This window comes from Pongo abelii, chromosome 16 (genome assembly GCF_028885655.2).
Source record: "Pongo abelii isolate AG06213 chromosome 16, NHGRI_mPonAbe1-v2.0_pri, whole genome shotgun sequence".
NCBI classification, from domain to species: domain Eukaryota; kingdom Metazoa; phylum Chordata; class Mammalia; order Primates; family Hominidae; genus Pongo; species Pongo abelii.
In genome coordinates, this window is record NC_072001.2 from 18,046,223 (window position 1) to 18,065,083 (window position 18,861).

General features: G+C 41.9%; 1 pseudogene; it reads right to left on the reverse strand.

Moving 5' to 3' along the window:
• Positions 1–15,994, reverse strand: part of LOC100437907 (putative HERC2-like protein 3) — a 30,453-nt pseudogene extending 14,459 nt beyond the window's left edge.
• Between the last annotated feature and the right edge of the window lie 2,867 nt (positions 15,995–18,861).

An 18,861-nucleotide genomic window follows, 5' to 3' on the forward strand; every position in this document is an offset into this window, starting at 1 on the left:
AGACCTGAGATGAGGGAAAATGGAGACGTGGCCACAGGCCCATGAAGTATATCCCTAACTACTGGGTTCAGGGCACTTCGCAGCACATGCCATCAGCTCACAGGGGCAGCACCTGGGCTTCCTGCCGCAGAGCCTTCACTACACCAACTTTCAGAATGAGATTTGCTCTCTTGCTCACTCTCACTCTTGTTCCAGTGACCCATCAAACTAAGCCTCATAACAGTGAGTTTCCTGAAAAGAGCTGCTTCTCTTTCCAGACTTTATTCTGCTCAGATGCCCTACTTATGATTCCCTGTTTGTGTCCACTCCCTTCGGCTGCTTGGGAACCAACACTTGTGTCATCGATCAACCAACACATCCTGGATTATTCCAATTTCCACCCACCAATAGCGTACAGAACTGTGCAGAAGATAACTAATGTGTGGCTAATGTGTTCACATCAAATCTCTGAGTACCTGATCGCCCCATTTCCAGTCCACACCTCTCACGACCCTCATTCCAATCTTCATCATGGCAGCCAGTTCTGGCCCTGAAACAGGGAGCTGCACAGGAGCCGTTTCCTTCCTTGTTTCTTCCAAAACTGTGGCAGAAGCACCTTGAGCAGAAGCATTCATATCTTCCTCAACGTTGTCACAACTGGGGCCTGACAGAGCGTCAAAAACAATAGCTGAGCCAACAAGTAGCTACATGTCCCCTTAATACACACAAAACATTTAAAAAGTACTAATGAAGATCATAATTTTGAAGAATCCATACTATATGCTTTATCAATTAATATAATACTATCAATATTTTACTGATGTAGGATAAAAAAAGACAAACAGAAGGACGAAATACATAAATAGGCTAAGAAGATATAAAAGATATTAAAATGCTCAGTAAAGCTACTTTCTCTACTTCTAGGAGTTACTCCCCTGAAAAAGCAAAATAACTGAGTTAGAAAGATACTCATCACATTTTTTACTAATAGAAAAACAAAGATAACTACCTAAATATCTAACAGTGGGAAACTAACAAACTTTAATCATGGTTCTGTGCAGAAGACAGCTAACAGCTGGCCCGAGATACGACCTCAGACAGGATTGCTGCAGGCTAGCCCTCGGCTGGAGTCTGGATCTCAGGAGGACTCCCCCACTCCCTAGGTGGGAGGTGTGGTTTGCTGTGCCTGAACTGTCTGTACAAACAACGTGTTCTGTGCTGAAACCTGTTTTCCTTGTTCTGGAACTTGGTACGCGCCAGGCAGGGGGTACCTGTGTGATCAGCCCCGATGGAAACCCTGGGCCTGGAGTCTCTACCCAGCTTCCCGGCAGACAGCACTTGACACGGCTCAGTGCCAGGGCAGTTAAGCTCGTCCTGTGTGGATCCTGTGGAAGCTTGTATCTGCTTTCCTCTGGACTTTACCCATGTCCTTTTCCATGATTTTGCTGTGTCCCTTCACTGTAATAAACTATAGCCCTGAGTACAACTACATGCTGAGTCTTGTAAGTCCTCCTGGCCAACCATCAAACCTGGAGACCCTTGACAACTGGTGCCCTGGGTGGCTACAGAGTCACCCATAGCATGAAACAGAAGCTGAGCTGCTGTCACCTGAGAGAAGTAAAACTTACCAATGGATTTGAAAATAGGAGGCTAACCCTAGGAGAGTAGGCCAGATTTTTAACCTCCCTTTTCCCACTTGCTAAACTGAGAGGGGGTGGGAGTGCGGTTCTGCTAACTCCCTTGATTTTAGTTTCTCCTCCAGGTGGGAGGGGAAAAAGACCCAAACAGTCCCAAAGGTGGGCTTGGGTGGACCAAAAAATGTAAAAAGTTTGTGTTTCTCTCTCTTCCAAGAGAGCAAAAAAGGATATTCAATTCTCAGGGCTGGAACAAAACTTTAGATAAACTAGCAGGGGAAACAGCCTTTCCTTTAGCCTAGCTGCTACTTTAGGGCCCCCAAGAAGGGGCCCCAAGAAGGGACAGGAGTTGCATTCCAGGTGGATCTCCCAGGATCCCCTGGGCAGCTATACTGTTAACTCTGTAAAGACTGAATTTATTGCTAAGGGCTTGAATACATTTGCAACCAAAACTGGGGGGAATTTTTTATTTTACATAGCTTTATGTTTTGTGGCTGTTACATGTGGATGTATACATTAAGCTGGTATAAAATATTATATGCTTATAATTTCTTAAATGATAAGAAGGATACCCTGATCAGGGCAAGCTGCAAATATAGACGGATACTCATGACACACAACTTCCTTGCTTTTTGCAGCCCGTGGGCCAGATGAAATTTAAACACATGAATACTATCAACAGAAAAAGTCCCCATACTTAATGATTTGTGCTGTGATTTTTACTTATTGGAACCTCCGGGGAAAAAGCAGACAAGATAAAAAGGCCATTTCTCGATGGAGATATGCTTTTGTAATTTTTAAATGCAACTTTTGGTTGCTAATGAGGCCTCAAGAAATCAGATGTAACTCTTACTAGATGATTCTTTTCAGCTGTAATATACACATCAAAATATATATTTAACATAATACAACATATAATATATAAATTAAAAAATAATTATATATATGTATAGTGAGAGAGAGAGAGAGAGAGACAGACTGACAGACAGATAGATAGAAAGACTCCCGCAGCCCCCAAGACAGGATTTCACTCCATCACCCAGGCTGGAGCCCAGGCTGGAGTGCAGTGGCTTGACCTCCGCTCACTGCAACCTCTGCCTCCCTGGCTCAAGCAATCCTCCCACCTCAGCCTCCCAGGTAGCTGGGACCACAGGCACACACCACTATGCCCAGCTAATTTTCATATTTTTTGTAGAGATAGGGCTTCGCTATGTTGCCCAAGTTGGTCTCAAACTCATGAGCTCAAGCAATCCACCCCCCTCAGCCTCCCAAAGTGCTACGATTACAGCCTGGCCTGATACATATTTTTGAATGGATTAATGTGAACTCTAAGACTGATGTGATTAAAAGAGCTTGGGAAAACCTTGCTTTTTCACTGTGACTTTGACAACTGGCCCTGCAGCATCTCAGTTTTAGCCAAAGAACACCACCATAAACCCATCAGATCTAATAGACACATACAGAACATTTCACCAAAAAGAGCAGAATACACATTCTTCTCAAGTACACCACAGAACACTCTCTTAGACTGACCAGACCATATGTTAGGCCACAAAGTCTCAAATTTAAACAGACTAAAATCATACAAATTACCTTCTCCAACCAAAAGGAAATGATGAGAAATTAATAACAAAAGGAAAAGTGGAAAATTCACAAGTATATGAAGATTAAACAACACACGGTAAACAATCAATGCATTGGTCAAAGAAGAAATCACAAGGGAAATTAGAAAATACTATGAGATGAATGAAAACACAACATACCAAAACTTCTGTGCTGCGCCAAAAGCAGGGTTAAAAGGGGCAATTATACTATAAAAGTCTGCATTTACAAAAGATGACCTCAAATCAATAACCCTACATCTGGAAGAACTAAAAAAATAAGAACTCAATAAAAACCAAAGTTAGGCCAGGTGTGGTGCCTCACACCTGTAATCCCAGCACTTTGGGAGGCTGAGGCAGGTGGATAACTTGAGCCCAGGAGGTTGAGGCTGCAGTGAGCCATGACTGCACCACTGTACTTCAGCCTCAGGGACAAAGTAAGACCCTGTCTCAAAACAAACACAAACACAAAAAACAAAAAAATACAAAGCAGAAAGAAGGAAACGATAGAGATTGGAGCAGCCATAAATTAAATACAGAATAGAAAAATAATCTACACAACCAAAAGTTCAGTTTCTGGCAAGAACAAAAAATCTGACAAACTTTTGGTAAATTAAGAAAAAAAGTGGCCAGGCAAGGTGGCTCACGACTGTAATCCCAGCACTTTAGGAAGCTGAGGTGGGCGGATCACAAGGTCAAGAGATCAAGACCATACTAGTCAACATGGTGAAACCCCATCTCCACTAAAAATACACAAAAATTAGCCAGGCGTGGTGGCGGGTGCCTGTAGTGCCAGCTACTCAGGAGGCTGAGGCAGGAGAATCACTTCAACCTGGGAGGTGGAGGTTGCAGTGAGCCGAGACTGTGCCACTGCACTCCGGCCTGCCAACAGAGCAAGACTCCGTCTCAAAAAAAAAAAGAAAAAAAGAGAAAAGATGCAAATAACATCAGAAATGCAAGTGGAGACACTACTACCAACGTAAAAATAAAAAAGAGTATAAAAGAACACTGTGAACAACGGTATGCCAACAAATAAAATAGCCTAGATAAAATGGACACATTCCTAGAAACATACATTACCCAAACTGACTCAAGAAGAAATAGAAAATCTGAATAGACCCGTAACAAGTAAAGAGATTGAATCGGTAATTAAAAATCTTTCAGGCCGGGCACAGTGGCTCATGCCTGTAATCCCAGCACTTTGGGAGGCCGAGGCAGGTGGATCACGAGGTCAGGAGATCGAGACCATCCTGGCTAACACGGTGAAACCCCGTCTCTACTAAAAATACAAAAAATTAGCCGGGCATGGTGGCGGGCGCCTGTAGTCCCAGCTACTCGGGAGGCTGAGGCAGGAGAATGGCGTGAACCTGGGAGGCGGAGCTTGCAGTGAGCTGAGATCGCACCACTGCAGTCCAGCCTGGGCAACAGTGTGAGACTCCGTCTCAAAAAAAAAAAACTTTCAACAAAGAAAAGCTTAGCTGGTCAACTCTATCAAACATTTAAAGCAGAAATGAAACCAATCCTCAAACTCTTCTAAAAACAGAATATATGGGAACACTACCTAGTTCATTCCATGAGGCCATTATTACCCTGATAACTGTAAAACAATAAAACACTGCTGAAAGAAATTAAAGAGGACAGAAATAAATGGAAAGACATTGCACATTCAGAGAATGGATGTTAACATTGTTAAGATGGCACTATTCCCCAAAACAATCTACAGATTCAATCCCTAGCAAAAATCCCAATGGTCTTTTTTTGCAGATATGGAAAAGCCAGCCTTGAAGTTCATGTGAAAATGCAAGGGACCCAAAGTAGCCAAAATAATCTTGAGAAAGAAAACACACTTCTCAATTTTAAAACAGTACAAAACTACAATGTTCAAAACATTGCGGTACCTGTATAATTATCAACATATAGAATGTGATAATGTAATTGAGAGTCCAGAAATAAACCTAAATATCTACAGCCAACTGATTTTTGCCAAGGGTACCGAGAACTTCAGGGAAAGAACAGTCCTCAACAAGTGGTATTGAAACAATCAGATCATCAAAAGAAAAAGGCTGGACTCTTACCTCACACTGTGTAAAAGAAACTACCTAAAAATGGACGAAAGATCTAAATATAAAAGCTAAAACTATAAAACTTACAGAAAAAAAACGAGATGAGGATAATCTTCATCAACCTTGTATTTGGAAATGGCTTTTTGGATAGATATCAAAAGCATAGACGACAAAAGAGAAACAGATAAATTGAACTTCAAAATAAAAAACTTCTCTATCAAAGGAAATACAATCCAGAGAACAGGAGAAAATACCCTCAAATGATATATATGATAAAGGTCTACAGATCTGTGAAGGTCTAGTATACATGAAATTTTTAAAGAGTCTGAGGACCGGTGTTAATTCTTCTTTAAATGTTTGGTACACTTCTATAGTGCATTTATTGGTACAACAACAAGATGACGACAAATAACCCTATTTAAAAAGGAGAAAGGGGCTGGGCGCAGTGGCTCACGCCTGTTATCCCAGCACTTTGGGTGGCCAAGGCAGGCAGATCACTTGAGGTCAGAAGTTCCAGACCAGCCCGGCCAACATGGCGAAACTCCATCTCTACCAAAAATACAAAAATTAGCAGGTGTGTTGGTGTGTGACTGTAATCCCAGCTACTCGGGAGGCTGAGACACGAGGAGCACTTGAACCCAGGAGGCAGAGGTTGCAGTGAGCCGAGATCGTGCCACTGTGCTCCAGCCTGGGCGACAGAATGAGACTCCGTCTCAAATAAATAAAATAAAAAATAAAGAGAAAGTGACTTGAATAGACACTTCTCCAAAGAAGATATACAAATGGCCAACAAGCACAAACATATAAAGAAGCTCAATGTCATTCATCATTAGTGAAACACAAATCAAAATCACAATGAGATACCACTTCACACCCACTAGGATGGCCTTAATCCAAAACAAAAAAAAAAAAAAAAGAAAACCACAAAAAATAGTGTTGGCAGGGAAGTAGAGAAACTGGAACCCTGGAATCCTGCCCACTGGTGGTGGGAATGTAAAAATCATACAGCAATGTGGAAAAGTTTGGTAGTTTCTTAGTAAGTTACACATAGTTGTACCATATGACCCTGTAATTCCAGTCCTAGCTGTATAATCAAAAGAACTAGAAACAAGTGTTCAAACAAGTATTTGTATATAAATGTTCCTAGCAGCACTATTCACAAAAGTCAAAAGGCAAAACCAACCCAAATGTCCATCAACAGATAAATGAATAAACTAAATGTTATCTATTCATACAATGAAATCTTTTTCAGCCATAAAAATAAGGTACTGATATATACCAAATGAAATAACCCAGACACAAAGGCCACAAATGGTATGATTCCATTTATATGAAATATCCAGGATATGCAAATCCATAGACAGAGAAAGCAGATTTGTGACTATCAGGGGCTGGAGAGCAGGGTGAGTCAGGACTGATGGCTAAATGGGGTGCATTTATAGTGATGGGAAAGTTCTACAACTAGACAGTGGTGATGACTCTAGAAAATTGTGAATGTATTTAATACCGCTGAACTGCGATGTTAAAATGCTACACTTTCTGCTATTTGTATCTTACCATAATTTACAAAAAGCTTAAAAAAAAAAAAAAAAGAAAAGAAAAGAAATCAAAGCAAAATCCTGACGTTTTCCCAAAGGCTCTCAAGCCAGTGCAGACCTACCAATCAGGCGCAGTGCTGTCTGAGCCGAGGGCCAGCATGCCGGAATTGAGCAGGAGGTCGACGTTGTTTGCGCCGTGCTGCAGCGTGAGCATGCTGAGTACCACCAGGAGGAAGCGGGCTTGCGGGATGGTCCCCAGGCTCGGTCCTGACAGGTTCTCACTGGTGATGGTTTGCAGGGGAACTGGCTGGATACCTAATGAGCATTGGCACCCACTGACATTTCTTGTGATGGATACAAGAATAAACGTAATGCAGAAAGCACGGGCGATTACTCTAAACATCTGACTATTTTGACACCCACTGACTTTTCTCGTGCATGAATGCAAGAATAAACGTAACGCAGAAGGCACGGGCGATTACTTTAAACATCTGACTATTTTCCAGGGGTTTCCACTGAGTGGGCAGCTCTGTCATGCTGCACGATGGGCCTACCCCCCCTGCATTCTATGCACAGGTCGTTCCATCTGTCTACAGGACTTAGCATGTTGCTCTCTGAATACCCTGGTGCCCTATTCCATTCCTCCCATTTCAAATGTAAAAGTTATGTCTCCCTTTTCCTCCACAAAACCAATCCAATCAACTCTCTGTAGATGCTCAAACTATACAGAAAATAAATATTAATATAGGACACAGACACTTTAGGATATATGGTGATACACATAAAAAGGTCAAAATGTGAAAATGTTATACTAGAGTACTTCAACATTGTGTCTCCTGCTAAATTTTAAAGTTTTGTTTAAAATCTGAGAAAGCTGACAGCAGCATAGATTATACAAGTACAAAGTACAAACTTATTAAAGTCTTCTCAAAAGCAAAAATTGGCATTTGCAAGTTTCCACAACATATAATTAAAGGCAAACCATAAAATAACACTGATGCAGTTGTTGACTCACCAAACTCTTTAAATTTGGCACTGGCATCCATCAAAACATTTCGAATGTTCCTAACAGTCCAAGCATACAGCTTGCCAAAGGTGACTTCCAGCAGCATCCGATTAAAAGGTGGGATCAAATCAACATCCTTTAAACAATCAGTAAGAGGTTCCCTTTCAAATAAAGATAAAGAATTTGACTCGGGACACTGCCAGACTTCTAACTGTTACAGAACAACATTCTGTTGCCACAGCTTCCTTAATTAAGAAAAAAAATATGCTAACGTTTTACCCTGTATCGATTCCTTCAGGAATAAGTCTCTGCCATCCACAAAACATCGCATACTGCACAGATGGAAGTAAGAAATTCTTGCTCACCAGTTTTAAAATTGTATCTATCCCTTCCAGGCGAACCTCTGCTCTCTCCAACTGCAAAATATCATGCATACAGTTAAGTGTTATGTATATTACCCAATGCAGAGATGCATTTCTCATCAAATGTCACCTGTTTTAGTAGGCACTTTCTTATTTTTTTCCACATCCACTGGCTCTTCTTTAAGGGCAAATTCAGCAATTGTACAGAGGAGTGGAGACTGCGGATAAAGAGCCTGCACATTCTGCTTCAACCACTTGTATTTGTGAACACCTGTAACAGTACTCAACAGCGGCTGCCATTTGTCCTAACAAAGGAAAACAATTTTCATCATTAGTCTGCCCTATTTAATATTAAACTGTGCTCTAAAAGTTATTCAAGTAAAATATAAATAATGCTCACAGGTTTAAATTGGTTAAAATATGTTAAATTTAGTAATTAATACACGGTTTTAAAACTATGCTATAAATATAAGTGAATTTATAATCTTTATACTAATGTATGTTGCAACAGGCTAGCTTGGCATATAAAGTTAAGTTATGGTTCATATTAATAGCCACAGGGCCCAGCACTGTTTCTGGAACAAAGAATATATTTAAGGAATGAATGGTGGATAACTAATGATACAATCTAGTACCAAAAATAAAAGGAAACCCTTCTCCAGCTACAGCTCTGACCAGGACATCATAAGTCAAGTTCATGAAGCATCACTGGGGCCGTATTTCTAACAACCACCTATCCCTCCCTCCGGATGCTCAGGTACAGAGGTACGAGACTGTGGATTCCTTTGCTACGTGCTATGATTCTATTCAACCAACCTCAGAATCACAGAAAATACTGCACCTTGGGCGATTTAATTGCAAGGGGTCTCTTGTCCACATTTATTAGACTATGAGGCAAAATGCAAGCTTCTTCTAAATCACTCTCTTCATTTCCAATTTTTTCTTCATTATCCGTAGATTCTGGCTTCTTAGGAACTGTGTTTTAAAACATCATTCACTATAAAAATCATACACTTAAATATAATTTTAAATTAAGAAATACTTAGATTTGCATGAAGGACAAATATTTCATTCAAATAAACATCTAAACAACATTATAAATTGCAACGCTCAAACAACAAGAGTGAAATGATCACCCTGGCAGAACAAAAAGACAAAGTGAGAGTGTGATGAGGGGAGAAGCCCCGAAGCAGGGGAAGCCTGGCAGCCAGCAAGCTCTTTCTCAAGTGCCAGAGAGTGAACATTTGAGTCTTTCAGGCCATGCAGTCTGTTGCAAATACTCAACTCTGCTGCTGTAGCACAAAAAGTAACCACAGATAAAGCAACAGGTGTAGCTGTGCTCCCGTAAAACTCTATTTATGGTGCTACAATTTTAGCTTCATGTAATTTTCATATGTCAAAAATAATATACTTCTTTTGATTGTTAAAAAACAATTTCAAACTGGAAAAAAAAAGAAAAGGTCTTTAGTCCATGGGCAACACAAAGCAAGCAAGAGGTGGAATTTTACCCACAGTTCCTGGCTTGTCCACCCTGGTCCAGTTCAGAGGTTCTGTTAGTGTGTAACTGAATCAATTGAATTCACTGTGATATGTGGAATTTCCTCCCTATATTTTATCTCTTTTAAAATTTTTGGTCTAAATCTCCTCAGCATATAATATAAAAAATAAGCAACATGATAACACACCTGGGCAGTAAAGAGCTAACACAGCAGGCCGGGGTTGCTCAAACCCTGCAAATTCCCAAGGAAGGTCTGTCCCTTCAGGATTGGTCCTTCTTCTAAGAGCTGAGCTCTGAGCCCTTGGAACATCCTGCCTGACAAGCTTTTTGGTATACCTGACACCCAGGACCTTGTGGCAGTGGTCTGGCCAGGTAGTTTATGTTAATGATGTGACTTGCGAGGGACCACTTGTTTTTGCACCGGGGCACTGGAGTCTGAGTAATTGAGGTCAGTCACATGGGCACTGCCTGCATAGGTGACTGGCCCCCAACAAAATCTCTAGACTCGAGGCTCAGGTGCGCTGGCCTGGTTAACAATTCTTCACACATGATGTGACACACTTGCTGGGAGAGCTAAGCACATCCACGTGACGCCACTGGGGAGAGACACCAAAGCTTGTGCCTAGTTTCCTCTGGACTTCCCTCCATGCACCCTTCCCTTTGCTAATTTTAATCTGTATCCTTTTTGCGGTAAAAAAACACAGCTGTGAGTATAACAGCTCTTCTGAGTCCTTTTAGTGAATCATCAAGCCTGAGAGAAGGCTCGGGGATCCCTGACACAGCAACAGGAATATTAATCACTTAATCTTTTCAAGTTACTTAATTTCCAAAAAAAAGAAAACCAGCTTGAAACAACACACAATAAATCTATAAACCCACAAGAAACTCTAAAACTGACAGTGTGGGCTCAGAACCCACGGATATGAGATGGCAAATGGTGGAGTCTCTCTCCCTCATGCTGAGGCAGCCTGTCTCCTGGGCCCGGGCTGAGTTCCTGCGTGCCTGGGTTAAAGGAATCACAGAAGTGTGACTGCTGTTACTTCCTGATCCAGAGCACCCCTCGGATCCAGACAGGCTGTTATGGTGTAGGGTTTGTTCAGGAACAATCAAATTAGGATGGCTTCTAACACACTTTAGTCTTTCATAAGCTTATTGTTCAAAACACCCATCAGAAACTCAGTAATTAATACTGTTCAATAAGCAGGTTTGTGAGTAAATCAGTATAAGTCATAATATGATCAGAGGCCAGGCACGGTGGCTCACGCCTGCAATCCCAGCACTTTGGGAGGCCGAGGCAGGAAGATCACGAGGTCAGGAGATCAAGACCATCTTGGCCAACATGGTGAAATCCCGTTTCTACTAAAATACAAAAATTAGCCAGGTGTGGTGGTGCGTGCCTGTAATCCCAGCTACTTGGAAGGCTGAGGCAGGGGAATCCTTTGAACCTGGGAGGTGGAGGTTGCAGTGAGCTGAGATCACACCACTGCACTCCAGCCTGGCGACAGAGCAAGACTCCGTCTCAAAGAAATAAAAAAAGGATATAATCAGAAATTTCTGTAGTTTATTTATAATCACAAGTGACTAAATTCTAAACTATTTTATAATTTCTAAGCATTTTTATTCAAATTTGGATTTAATGCAAAAAGACTTTTCTGTACCCTTACACAGCTACTTCCAGGAAAATGTCAGTAACTCTTTTAGCTTCCCTTTATAATTCTCCATATATCAGAATACTCAATATTTCCAAACAAAAAACATTTCTTTAGAAGAATGGCAATAAGTTTAAATGTTCCCATTATATCTCATTACCAGGATAACTAATAAAATAAAAATACTTCCTTCTTCCCATCAATTTAGCAAAGATTATTTACATTTTCAACATCAATTTACTAGTAATCAAATCATACCACACTCAATTCCTAATCTGCCTCATTGTCTGATTGCTTGGAAAAATAAGCGAGATTTCTGTATTTAATCATAAGTATACATAAAAATGATGGCAGCAGGTAGAAATGTCACATGGAATCAACAGTAGAGAAACTTCACTCTGAAATCACAGGTCCAGTGAGGCAGGGTGAAGCACATGCTTTAATAGTATCTTCTGTCCTTTTACATTCTCACCTCTCTTTTTCCTTCATTCTTGAATTATCTTCTGAGCTATCCTCCTCCAACGGGGCAAAGAACTTAACGATTTAAACTTAGACATTATAGAGAGGTCATTACAAACACCAGGTCTCAATTCATTAAAGAGGAATCTCAAACGTTCGATGACAGGAGCACAGACCTCCTTGTAAGAACGGCCCTGTTCTTGATGAGTCTGCAAAGTTAACCAGGAAAAGACAACTTTAACAACAAATATTTCAGCAACTGTCTGCAAAGCACAGAATAAAAAGAATTAAAATCTATCACCTTAATGAGCGAACATTTTGCTTGGTAGACAACTCTACAAACATCCACCACTGACTTAGGCAACGTTCTGTGCTTTACTTGCTCAATACCAAGTGCACCTTCATGAACTAAAGATAATGCCACATGACCTGTAAAAAGACATTTAAAAGAAGGGCAGGGAAGGAATGAATATGTACTGCAGGTTAGTCGAGGGATCTGCAGTGTAGCTAAAGTACACAGATATTGAGCTCCTTACCTAAATCTTCATGTTTTGAGAGGCAACATAACAGCAAGCGACTGACATCTTCCACGGGATGCTCAGGGGGAAACATGATTGGTGTGGTCAAATGGCACTGCCTACAGTACCTTTCTATTTGACACAAAAAGTCCTGCAACAGAAACAGCTGGAGGTAACTTCAGGGCCACCCAGTGAGTCTTCACAAATCTTAAACATGCCACAGCTTCTGATACACTTGCAGTCAGTAATGCTTCTGAAGCCTCGCTAGCATGTTAACACAATCAGGTTCTCACCTCAAAACCCTCCAGATAATACATGAAACAAAGTCTGTGCTGTGTTAACCAAAGAGCACATAAGTATTCCTATGTCAAAGTCCTCAGATAAACAGAGCACTGAGGTGGCAGTGGGGGCAGGCCTAGCTCACCTTCATGTTGTGATCCTGAATGTTATTGTCTGCAATGGCTTGCAGAAATGCCTGGGAATGGTCCCCCAGAGCCCATCTGTGGGAGTAGAGTCGAGATTTGCTGGCAGGTGTGCCCCTGGGGAGCTGCAGTGGTCCTCATCTTTCTCCTCTTTGTAGCTGCAGTGGATCTGGCTGGTGTGCGGCTTCCAGAGAAGATGGATGACTGAAGCCATTCTAGAAAATGCACATGCAGACATGAAAGAGAAACTCAAGTGCACAACTCAAAATAAATACTATAAAAAAAAAAGATGCTCAACTGAACACTCAATTTAGAAGGTGAAATTCAGCATCATTCATATGAAAGAGCTCCACCTAAGATGTTTAAACAGGTTGACTTATAATTCCTCTATCTACGTGAACACACTTTCTGGTGATTCCACACGCCTCAGGCATGGCATCAGAACTCAGCATCGTAGTTCCAGTCCAGCATTCACTGGATACCTGTGCTCTGCCTGCAGCTGCCTGGTTCCACAGATACCGTGTGAAGACTGAGGTGCACATTCTAACAAGGAAGGCAGCAAAGGGCACCACTGACACAATTAATCACAGGATTTCAAGTCCAAAACTATGTGCAATGGATGACTATGGGGGTACCAGGGAGACTGGAAGACAGACCACCGCTATTCTGAGGGTCAGTAAGGGACTTGTGGAAGCAACAACTGAGCTAAGATGAGAAATAAGACCTAGACGCTGAGTATCCAGGCAGGGAACAGCACATCTGAAGGGTTTCTACAAAGAATTACAACCTCAGGGTAAGCTACGTATTCCTAGAGCACTTATAAAGGAACGAAAAGGAGAAAATATTTAACAAACACACAATCTTTAATGAAGGATAGATCCCTGGAGATGGGAGGGCCGACGGACTGGAAAGGAGACCTGTGCGTGGTGCCAGGCACGGGATCGGCCAGTGCGAATGTTAATTACAACTGCTTATGGTCACTTGAGGGAGTGGCACATACACACAAAATTAGTATGTGCACCACTACAGATCTCTATTAAGGATCTGTGTTATCAAATACTGCTCCAAATCCAAGCAATCAAAGCGGGCATGCACTTAGTGTTCTTTTACTGGACATTTAGATTTTAGAGCACTCAGGAGCATTCCCCAACCCACCACATTCATTCTCCTGAAACACTAATCCAATGCCGACTCTCTCTGGCCCTCTCTCTTTAAGCACAGGACCGCCCCTCCTTACTGCTCCAAGATAAGCCTCTGAGCCTCCTGTGGATCGGACCCACCTGCCAGGGCCCATGGCACCCTCTGCCCTGGAGCTCGCCAGCCCTGCCCTCCTTGCCAATTTAAACAAAGCCCATCTTCTGGCAAGCAATGAGCCTTGAGGAGGACGGAGGGAAGCAGACACCTCACAGGACACCACAGGCAGCCCAGCACCCAGCACTGCACAAAGGTCCACCCATCAGGGGGCTGTGTGGACACCAAGATCCTCCTTCCCCGCAAGCCTCTGCCACACCCACTCTCGCAAGCAGCAGGAAAGCCCTGCTCCTCTCAGCAGTGCCCTTGACACTCCTGCGTTTTCTGCCCAGAATGCTCCCTCACACAATTTCAGGACTGCTGCCAATGTGAAGCCTTTCTTCTCCCAGAACCACGTATGAACCTCTCCATTTCACCATTCACCACCTTGTAACGTGACCTGCTTAGAATGCTGGCTCATCAACAAGCAGCAGCTGAAGGCAGAGGCATGTCCTATCCATCACTGCATCCTGAACACCTCGCATGGTAACGGCACCAGAAAGCAGAGGCGTGTCCTATCCATCCCTGCATCCTGAACACCTCACATGGTAACGGCACTAGAAAGCAGAGGCGTGTCCTATCCATCACTGCATCCTGAACACCTCGCACGGTAACGGCACCAGAAAGCAGAGGCGTGTCCTATCCATCACCGCATCCTGAACACCTCATATGGTAACGGCACTAGGCAACTGCTCAACAGAAGCTGCTCAATGGACAGACAGACAGACAGACAGATGGGAAATGCACAACTACATGAAGGAAAATGTAAACCCATCTTAGGAGACAGGAAGAAGCTTATTATTTTAGGTGGTTACAAAGGCTGCCATCCTGAACTATAACTGACTTGAGCCTGGTCTGGTAAAAACGCAGTCCTCAAGTAGAATGCTGTTCCCTGAGAGGACAGCTGATCCACATTCTGTGCAATTTCTGGGCATTCAGGCAGAAAAAAGCCATGCTGAGCCCATCAGGCAGAGGCTGCAATACGTGAGAACACCACAGGGTAGACGGGTAGACATTCCTGCACACTTTTTAGCTTCCTCTGCAGCAACAGACCATGAGGGCAAATAACAGCCACTCACAGCTGTTTCTACCTGATTCAGTCTCACTATCCTTATTATTATTTTTTTTTAACGTCATCAACTGTGTTGAATACTCCTCTCCTTTTTTTTTTGAGACAGAGTCTCGCTCTTGTCACCCAGGCTGGAGTGCAGTGGTGCGATCTCAGCTCACTGCAACCTCTGTCTCCTGGGTTCAAGCAATTCTCCTACCTCAGCCTCCCGAGTAACTGGGATTACAGGCACCTGTCACCACGCCCAGCTAATTTTTGCATTTTTAGTAGACATGGGGTTCACCACATTGGCCAGGCTGGTCTCGAACTCCTGACCTCAGGTGATCCACCCACCTCAGCCTCCCAAAGTGCTGGGATTACAGGCATGAGCCACCGCCTGGCCATCTCCTACTTTTTTAAAGAGAGGGTCTTGTTTTGTCACCCAGGCTGGAGTGCAGTGGTATGATCACGACTCACTGCAACCTCAACCTCCCAGGCTCAAGCGATCCTCCTACCTCAGCCTCCTGAGTATCTGGGACTCCAAGTATGTGCCACCATGCCTGGATAATTTTTGTGTATATTGTAGAGATGGGGTTTTGCCATGTTGCCCAGGCTGGTCTCAAACTCTTGACCTCAAGCAATCCACATGCCTCAACCTCCCAAAGTGCTGGGATTACAGGCATGAACCACTGTGCCTGGCCCTCTCCCACTCTTAATGGCACTTACAGTTCAAAAAAAATAATCTGCTAATCAGCAAAAAGCAAAGATTTTCTTACTGGCACATTCAATCTCGACAGGAGACAGCGGTGTGCTCATTGCTAAATAGGAAGCATGTAATCCGAGAAGCAGGCCCAGATTCCTCTCTGTGTCTATCAGAGGTGAAGAGAGACTTCCCAGATCTGGTATGGTGACAACTTATTGGTCAGGCTGGAAAAATAAATTTCGTCATCAATCTGAGGAAACAGAATTAATTAAAAACATAAAACCAAAAGGACAGCTCTGTCCTGCAACTGTACCGCCATGTGAGCCCAGGGGTGCTCTGGGCGTTCTGCCCCTCCATCCTGTAATGAGTTTTTGCTGCTGTGCCCAAGTAACAGCGGATACCACATAAACCCACATGCCCAATAAAGCAGGCAGCAACCGCACAGCCCTACTGTAGAAAAACTAAAGCACAGATACGTGATTTGGCTAGAATATTCCTTAGGAATCAGTTTCCAAAGTGACTGTACACCATGCTTCAGAAAGTATAATGAATTGTTACATGCATAAATAACCCACTGGGCAACAAAACTATGACAAGTATTCGATGACAAGTATTAGTGGACTGTGACCACACATGTAGAGGAAATGAAATTTATTCTAACAAAAATCAAACTCTGAAAAAAGCAAGAGTTCAACTTTTCCAGTCACAGAAGATATTTACAGCAAAGTTAATTCTCCCCTTCATAAAATGCTTTAAGCCCTGCCCTAATGGCATTTAATACATTTTATTACTTGCAGATACCTGGAAAGCTAATCCCAATATATAAATTCTATGTGTTCGTGAATACATAGGAAGGACATATTTCTATTGTAAAGAATTACACTTCCACATAGTTCTTCCCAAAAAATACACACCTCAAGATAATAAGCCATTCCAAATTTCTACATAAGACCAAAGTGTAACCTCTTTTCTTGTGGAACACTGTCTATATTTCTCACAAATTGAACATTTAAAAAACAATCTTTCAAGACCAGTACATCACAGATCTTAACACGAATAAATGTAAATTCATTTATGACAAAACTTCTAAAGGATCTTTATATTTATCCCTAATGCCCCCCAAAAGACCCAGATATCAGTACTTCTAGATCCAAATATTCCTATCACAAACACACAGAGGGTATCCCCTGCTATCCTCTGCATCATTCAAGGCATACAGCCTCACCTCCAAATATTGGCCAACACAAAATGCGTGCACGGATTCCTGGGTGTCTTCAAACTGCAAAGCAGCTTCCAAAGCTACCACTGGGTCTTCCCCTGCAAACTGAGCTGAAACAAAAAGAGAAAAAGCAACATGAGTTCAATTCAGCTTGCCTGGAGAGCTATAGGAGAAATAGTGAGTAGGAAATAAGTTAGGCGCTTAACTCAAAAGTGAGGGTTACCAGAGTATAATGACCTCCCACTGTCTCCCAGGGTTGCCTGGGCCGACTCAGAACTTGAAATGAGTTCCAAGTATTAAAACAAAAATGCATAATGAAAGCAAATTCTTCAAATGTGCTCAATTTGTTGATAAGACAGACACCAAAGCCACAGATACATTAAAGTATGCGGGGGCTGGCACAAAACTAAAGAAATCATTTATAAGCCAAATACTCTGCTTAGAATGATACAGGCTGTAACTTTTAACCAGGAAATAAGAAGTGTAATCTTACCAAGAATACTATTTCCTGTTAACGACTGTGTCTGGAAGTCCTTTATATCATATACTTTCCTGTCAATCACAGTCCAGAAGCCTCCATCTTTATTATGGTTCTCCAAATCAGCTTTGCGTATAAGTGTCACTTCCTCATTATTTCTACAGTTCTGACCTGTAAAAAATGACTCTGTATATACAGAAACCAGAATCAGTCCATCGATCAATCAACAGGTAAAATGAAAAGAACAAACTGTGTGAAAGAACTACAAGCAGAAATAAACAAATCCACAATCACAATGGGAGAAATACACATCTAGCTCTGAAACTAATACCACACATACAAATTCTATTAAATATAGAATGCTTTAAAAAAAAATCTAGACAGCATGAATATCAAATCTGGCCATGCCAGGCCACAGAGCAAATCTCAACAGATTTCAAAGAAATAAAGTTACAGAGCATGTGTGCTGACTACAATGCAGTTAAATTAGAAATAGGTTTTCAAAAATTCATTCAAAATAAAATAAAAATGACTCTGTATACACAGAAAATAAAAATATTCATTCACATATTTGAAAATTACAAAATACACTTATAAGTAACCCAAAATTCTAAGAAAAAATGACTATGAAAATTAGAAAATGTGTTCAATTAATAATCAAAATACTGCAGATCAAAATTGGTGACATACAACTAAATGCATGCTTGAGGGCATTTACGCCTTTAAATGTGTGTATTAGAGGGAAAAAGCTAAAAAAGAAAAGAAACACCAAATCAATAAAAGTCTATTATTTCATAAAAATACTCAAAAAAAGAAAACCTGAGTGGTGGTCACCTATGCAAGTGCTAGGATACCAACTCAATATTACGAAAAATAGTTAAAGGGAGGTGGCAGTTCAAGAAGTCAAGCTTAGACTATGTCCTTCCTGTACAGATTGTACCTCCTGCTAACCAGACAGCAGACGGCAAGGTTGGTGGGGATTTTATAGAGGACACGCAGCACATGAATTCCCTGGTCTAGTTCACAGAACTAAAGCGGGAGCCACCGAGCACTACAGGCCTCCTGAGCCAACAGAAAGCACGCAGCATGACTCCAGACATAACACCACCCCAACGAGACTGAATCCAAATCCAACCAAACCTCTAGATCTAACCAGCAGATTAATGTAACTAACAGAAGAACATGTTGGTCTAGAATAAGAGAAAGCAATCAACCAAATTCAGAAAATGTGAAGTTCTCCAAAATAACCAACCTGCTTTTTTGAAAAAGAAAACGGTATGATCAGAGACAGGGAGAGGAGGGCCTGGAGCCATGCTGTTTGGAGAAAGAGACTAGAAGCATATGTCAAGCAATGCCAACACAGAGAACGTGCTCAGGTCGTAATTCAAAATTAC